Raw genomic sequence first — 7,850 nt, 5'->3', positions numbered from 1 at the left:
GAGGAAGGAAGGAAGGAAGGAAGGAAGGAAGGAAGGGAGGAAGGAAGGAAAGGAGGAAGGAAGGAAAGAAGGAAGGAAGGAAATATTTGGAGAGGAGACAAGGACAAGTCACATTGGCACCCTCCCCCCCCAAGTCAAAAGCTGAAAACCACCCTTTCCCCACCCCTTGCACAAGTTTAAGATAAACCTTCCACCCAGACCCCATCGGCAAGTCTCGTTCTCTGAGGTCGCCCCCTCTCATTTCTCAATGTGCACTGTAGCTTTAAAAAACTTACTGTGCTTTGCTAAACCTGTCTGTCATCTCCTGAATTCTATCTTTTTGTGTGAGGAGGCCCCGGGATTGGGTTGAGGCCTCTCTTGACATCCCTGGGTAACTGCCAGCACAAGGGATGGGAGAAATATAAAACATTAGTTGGAGGGTTGCAGACAAATATTTAAGAACACTAGAAAAATTCAGGATTTTCTCCAGTTTACAAGTGAAAAAATATCTTTAAAGACTATTAACTAGCATCTAATATTCATAACTGTGTATTATAATTTCCATTGAAACACAAATCTTCTTCCTAAAATCACCCCATTTTCATTAAATACAGTAAAATTAGGACTAAATTTATTGTATAAGCCTAGTTTCAATACGTTTGGCTCAATTATATTACAAATCCTATATAATAAAACCCTATGCAAATCTACCGAACAGCAAAACAACCGGTGGAAAGACCAGTCACTATGATGTGCACTGACCACCAGGGGGCAGATGCTCAATGCAGAAGCTGCCCCGTGGCGGTGGTGGGAGCCTCTCCCGCCTCCATGGCAGCACTAAGGAACAGCGAGCCAAGCAGTAAGGAGCAGCGAGTAAGCGAGTGGTAAGGAGCGAGGGGTCCTGGACATCCCTCTCACAACCCAGGACAGCTGGCTCCTAACCATTCGCCTGCCTGCCTGCCTGATTGCCCCTAACCACTTCTGCCTGCCAGCCTGATCACCCCCTAACCGCTCCCCTGCCAGCCTGATTGACGCCTAACTGCTCTCCTCCCGCCCAATTGCCCACATCTGCCCTCCCCTGCCATGACCTGCCTCCTCCACTGGGACCCACCTCCTCCACCTCAAACAGAGCCACCAGACCCCCCAAGCCTCACTGCACAGAGCAACCACCAGGCCCCACCTCCACTGTGCACATGGCCACCTTGTGGCAGCCACCTTGTGGCCATATCGCGCATGAGGGTGCGAGGACCACCTAGGCTTTTATTAGTATAGATAAGGAGGTATTACTTGTGCACCTCTAATATAACAATATAATTTTAGTTTATAATTTCCAAAAGATAATCCTCAAAGAAATTTCTTTTCTTTTCTTTTTTAGGGAAAGCAAAGTGTCATTATGGAAAAGCTCACTGCTTCAGGGAGGAGACCCAAGCAGGATACCGGGGAAGCTTCTTTGTCTAGGGGTTAATATGTCCCTGCTAAATTCCCATTGGTTGGTTTAAAAAATTTGGCCATACCAACATTCATGCATTTTAAACTTCAGGGTTTCAGCCTATTTCTCCCATCCTGTGAGTTCAGCCTAGGGTCAGGGCCCTTTGTTCTTTGGATTTTACATGGGACAGGGTGTGGCGAGGAACTGGTTTCTGCTCACAGGTTCAGCTGCAACTCTCCTTTTACATTCCTCTCATAGCCTATCCCTAACTGCCTCACCACTCCTAACTCCTCACTCCCCCTCCTATTAGGAGTCCCTAACTGCTCTTAGGGAAGAGGGACAGATTGCTCTGAATACTTCCTGCTCAATAGGGGCATTGTTGATGGCAACAGTCCTTCGGGCTCCATTGGAAGTGGGAGATCTAGGGGACCACAGAAGATAGGGGCTGTCATTCAGGGTTCCATTTCCATAATCATTTGCAGTTTGATGGATTCATTCCATAAAATCTCTCTAGGGCCTCCAAAGATGATATCCAAAATTTCTGTTCGGGTCTGAGTTCATTGTCTCACAAAATCGAAGAATGAGTTCATGGACAAAGAGATAAATGAAAGCAAACTTTCATTACAGAAAAGCTCCCTGCTGCAGGGAGGGAACCCAAGCGGGTTGCCCAGAAATTTTTTTAATGTAATCTATATATATAAAAGGCTAATATGCTAAGTGTCTCTCCTACCATCCGACCGGTCGCTATACTGCACACTGACCACAGGGGGCAGACACTCAACACTGAAGCTGTGAGCTGCAGTGACTTAGAAGTGGCAGTTCTCAGGTGACACACCCCGAAACCAGAGCCTGGTGCACAGGTGGGGGCCGGCTGGTTTGCCCTGAAGGGTGTCCTGGATCAGGGTGGGGGTCCCCACAGAGGTGCCTGGCCAACCTGGATGAGGGGATAATGACTGTTTTCAGCTGGTCACACACCCTTCAGGGTGGGGGTCCCCACTGGGGTGCCTGGCCAGTCTGGGTGAGGGGCTGAAGGCTGTTTTCAGGCTGGTGGGTGACTGAAGCTCCCAATCGCTCCTTTTTTCTTTTCTTTTTTTTTTTATTCTGGGCCAGCTTTAGCTCTGAGGCTTGGCTCCAGCTCTTAGGCCTCCACTGCTGAAAGCAGGTATCTGGTTTGTTTCGGTTCTATAATCGATACACTATTTCAACTCCAGCTCTGAGATCCCAGCTGGCTGAAAGCAGGTTTCTGGGGTTTTGTTTAGCTTCTATATTTGTAACAATGTTTCAAACTGCAAGCTCAGAGGCCGGCAGCAGCATACGGGTTGGAGTCCTCCATCACTGAAGCAAACAAGCCTCCAGTTTGCTTCAAGCTGCCTGGCTGCCGGCCGCCATCTTGGCTGGCAGTTAATTTGCATATCACCCTGATTAGCCAATGGGAAGGGTAGCAGAGGTACGGCTAATTACCATGTTTCTCTTTTATTAGATAGGACTAGAGGCCCAGTGCACAAATTTGTGCACGAGTGGGGTCACTTGGCCTGGCCAGTGATCGGGGCCTATTGGGGCCTTCTTGCCCAGTCAGGATCAGGCAGATCTGGGCCGGCTAGCTGGGGGGAGGGACTGTGAGAGGTTGGCTGTGGGAGCGCACTGACCACCAGGGGCAACTCCTGCATTGAGCGTCTGTCCCTGCTGGTCAGTGCATGTCATAGCAACTGGTCAGTCAGTCAGTCGGTCGCGTAGGCTTATATAGATAGATAGATATGTTTTAATACATTTTTATTGATTTCAGAGAGGAAGGGAGAGGGAGAGATAGAAACATCAATGATGAGAGAGAATCATTGATTGGCTACCTCCTGTATGCCCCTTACTGGGAATACAGCCCAAAACCCAGGCATGTGCCCTTGACCAGAATCAAACCTGGGACCCTTCCATCCACAGGCTAACTCTCTATCTACTGAGCCAAACCAGCTAGGGCCCATTTTGCCTTTTTTTTTCTTGTTAATTAACATAATGTTTGTAATAGCATCTGTAAGACCCCAAAACAGCTAAGACTAGTTCTGTTTCTGTGTACCCATTTTTATTTCAAGTGCAGGACAATTGTACTTCCAATGTCTTGATATTTTTTACAATATCTACAAATATCTGAAGGTCCCAAAGCCTGGACCCACTGCCTATTTGGCTGCCCACTAGATGCAAAGCCCTCCAACGGGCAGAGATAACGACCACCTCTGGAAGGAACAGATCAATAGAAAACAAGAGACTCAACACCAGTCTTTCCCAGAGTCACATTTGCCTAAGAAACTAGCTTACAAATATTTTCTCCTGCAATCTAAATTTAGAAAAGAGAAAAAGATTCTCAGGGCCACTGGACGAGTCCCATGTCCGGGCCCCCGGCCAGCCCAGGACCTTAACTCTGCCAGGCGACCTCCAGGCTCCTGCCTTGCGCAGGAAAGAATTCAAGGATGAGTCCGAGTGAGAAGAAAAGAAAGTTTTATTCAGGTAGAGAGAAAGAGAGAGGCCAGGACACTGCCACTGTATAAGAAGCAACAGTTCATGTCCACGTGGAGGCAGGCCAACTCATGAGTTACACATATGGCCAGGCAGTTCTTGGGATTTCAGTTTCCAGTTTTGCTAACGTGACCCATCTTGGAAATGTGGTGGTGTTTGTCTTCCTTGGCCCCCTGTACTTGTGGTGTCAGTGTGCATGGTCATGATGGTATAAGGAGCTGTGGGGTTGCTCTCTGGTCAGTTTTCCTCCGTCCTGGACTGATCTGGATTCAGGTAGTTCCTCTTAACTTCTGTGACCACCGCAGGGATTTCGATTAAAGAAACATTCTAGCCCTAGCCAGTTTGGCTCAGTGGGTAGAGTGTCGGCCTGTGAACTAAAAGGTCCCAGGTTCGATTCTGGTCAAGGGCACATGCCCAGGTTGTGGGCTCAATCCCCAGTGGGGGACTTGCAGGAGGCAGCTGATCCATGATTTTCTCTCATCATGGATATATGAAATCCATTGGTGATCGATTAGGGAGGTGGGAGAAAGTCAAGCGGGGACACCTCTGGGATTGGATAAAGAGTAAAATGATAGACACATGCTTCTTTTACAAGGTGAGTGCAGGATAGTTAACAGTCAATAATTTACATGATAACAATGACAATGAAAGAATTTGTGGTCTTCACCTGGTGCATTGGTTGTGCCTTGATGGGTTTGGAAAAAAAGGAAATTAACCTGATATTTCAAAAGTATATGATCATAGATGCAAAAAGGCAATAGACAGGCTCAGTGACGGTAAAGCTGGACCTCTGTCAAGGAAGACACCGGCCTAGGACATGACTCTCCACCTTAACTCACTTTGAGTTAGAAAGTTTCAATTCCAGGCCATCCTATGTGGTTACTCTTGGTCTCTGAGTTTGTAAGGACCATCACGCAGGGCTCCCCTGAGCTTCTCGGGTTAACACGTGGCCCCTTTCATCCCCAGGCATTCCCTTTGATCGTGCACGGAGGCGGGGCTCAGGGGGGAGGGCTGTGGCTTATGGTCCTGTGATGCCCCCACTTCCTCTTTCCCCTCGTCGGAATGTTCCCCTAACCTCTTTCTTTCTGCCTCATCCCCATTCTAACTTCCACTGAAGCCCTCAGATAAGAGCTCAGAGAGGCTGACAGGGTGAATGCTTATCTCCTGTGCAGGCTGTGGTCAGATGCCGTGACCACCCACTGCAGCAGCCCAGGGGCCAGCAGGGTCTCGGCCAGGGATTCTCAGCTGGATCGCCCAACTGTGGGCGCCAAAATAATACCAACACTTTCCTTCTGTCGCCTGCGCAGGGAACGGCACCAGGTGAGACCCAGGGGTCAGACCCACCTGGGCTCAGAAACCTCAGTACTTGAGTTCTGGCTAGGAAAGAATTCACAGCCACGACACCAACGATAAGAAAACAATTATTTACAAAATCCCAGAGGTGGGAGAAGTAATTTGTAGAAGAAATGGGCTTAGGAAACAAGTTCTAGAGGCAAAGGAAGGGCCCTTGAAGCTTGGGAGGGAGGAAGCTAATGGTGACTCACCTGGGGGAGGAGGAGGAAGGGAAGAGAAGGGACAGGCAGGACTTGTCCTGGAGGGAGAGCACCCTGGGCCCTCTGCCCTAAGGGCTGTGAGGGGGGAGATCCCGAGGAAGAGCTCAATTGAACATTCAGCACTTTCCAGGGGTGTCCTTTTAAGGTCTAGGTCTCCACTGATTGGTCAGCACCAGGGCAGGTCAGTACCCAGTGCAGCTGGTCCTGACATCAGCTGTGGGGTCACTTGTCTGGTTTTGCTGCTTCTCTGGGCCTCAAGCTGAAATACAACTGAGGCCTCAATGTCATCTCTGGGGAGGAAAGGTCAGGGGTCCACACCGCAGGACCAGCGTACGCTAGGGGAGAAGGTCACCCTGGGGCGAGGTCCCCCCACAACTGACTGTCCATCGCTAGGCACCTGGGCTTTCCGCCCGTGGCCTGTGTCTGGCCCGTTGTCCTTGCTCTGCCCACATCTAACTTCCTGCCAGTTCTACCTTCTAAGTTCTTTTGGCTGGGCCAATAATCAAATTAATAGACAGATTAATAGGAGAAAAATCAAAGTTTTAATTCGCGTGCATGGGGAATTCACATAGGCATGAAAATCTCAAAGATAGTGAGGCAACGCTGGGTATATAAGACATTTTTGGACAAAGGAGAAAGGGAGGTTATTAGATTTCAGAAGTGAGAATGGTGACTTACAGGTGGTTGAGGGAGAGTGGGTACCCTGGGCACGGACATGGGTACCCAGCTGGCAGGCCCCGCGGAGGCTCTTGTTTACCACACTTAATGCAGATGGGGCTGAGGCAGCTCCCAAGACCTCCTTCCTGAAGCAGGTTTCTCTGTGTGAGTCTCTTGGGCAGAAAAGAGGGGAGGGTTAAAGGTTCTTTCTGATTCTTGTTTCTTAATAAACAGCTGAAAATACATATCCCAGAAGGGCCGGGCAGGGGAGGAAAACTTGGTTCAGTGCCCTTTTGCCCTTTGCTCTCCCACTTCTTCCTGCCTGAGTCACGACCAGGGTGCTCTGCGGCCCAGCAATCGCCCTAAGAGCTTCTGTTCACTCACGCAGCAAACGCACTGTTTTCCATGCTGGGGACTCCAGGATCGACACACCGGCAGCAACCGGCCCCTCTGAGCCTAGTCGTGGGGAGGCTGATACCTCATGCACAGAGCGAGCGGAGTGCCTGCAAGGAGGAGACAAATACAGAAATGGGGTCCTGGCCACTGGGGAGTCGGGCTCCTGCCATGCTGTTAGACGCTCTGTTCTCACCTGGAGTTTTTTATTGTTTTTTAATATTTTTTATTTTTTTAATCCTCATCTGAGTATATGTCTGGGAGCCTGATCAGACTAGGCCGGACGTGCCTTGAACATGTGCAGAGGCGGTGACTCAGCAGCCTTACTGTGCGCACTGTGCGGGTGCCTTTCTAGAACCCAGATACTGACGTCCCTGCTTGGCAAGTGAAAGGACAGAGCAGGACGGATGGCTGTGTCCTTAACCCCTCTTCCAAGAAAAAGCTGCAGGGTGTATCAGTTACTCAGCCTGCCCTTATCTCGGCCAATGGGAAAGCGGGGGAAACTAGCCCAAGGCCAAAAGTATGCTGGCCACCCCCCTGTCTTTGTGTAACCAGACCCTAGCTGCACCCTGCCCCAACCCCCGACCCCAATGTGGTTTCCTTGGAGATCTTGAAATCTGGGCATAACATTTTGGGGGCTCGTCCGGGATCCCAACACCATCGAGGGACCCCCAGTCCGGAGGGCCTGACTGACCGCGGTAGGTGTTTATGTGTCATTGTATGTTTTGTATCTGTCCTGTGTGAGCTCACTTCTGAAATCTGTAATCGTAATCGCCTGCATGGTCTAAGGTGGATGCACTGGGGGCGCCACGGGCCGGAGGAGTCAGGGGACGCCTCGATCCTCCATCTGAAGGGGGGCATTTTTGCTTCTGCGGAGTCGGACGGTCTGTAGGAACCCCTCAATCTGAGAAAAGGCTGGTCGCTCCCGCTGGTTGGCATGCAGCCAACGTCTAGCTTTCATTTTTTTTGCTTCCATGGAGTTGGAAGGCTGTACTTCTTTGGGCCCTTTAGTTGTTTGTGTTTCTGTTTGATTTTGTGGACTCACTGGACGGACATTATGGGACAGACTCAAACTACTACTTTAAGCATTATGGTCATTTTAAGATCAAGGGCTGGGCTAAACCTGCTTGCCAGCCTCAGGTGTGGTTTTCCAGAACTGCTGAGAACTTGGGACCTTGGGGCTTACTGAATTCAAATGATAAAAAACTTATGTCTTGCATTTTTAAAGGTTATTCTTAAAAATGTTACTGATTGAGAAAAACTGTGTGTTGTGGTAGCTAAATGCCTTTGCTGAATGAATGTCTGGTGAAAGTGTGCGAGTGTGGAGGGAGGGGGAC

Source organism: Myotis davidii, unplaced genomic scaffold, assembly GCF_000327345.1.
Source record: "Myotis davidii unplaced genomic scaffold, ASM32734v1 scaffold1007, whole genome shotgun sequence".
Lineage (NCBI taxonomy): Eukaryota > Metazoa > Chordata > Mammalia > Chiroptera > Vespertilionidae > Myotis > Myotis davidii.
The sequence above is the reverse complement of the archived record's forward strand: the minus strand, read 5'-3'. Positions refer to the sequence as shown.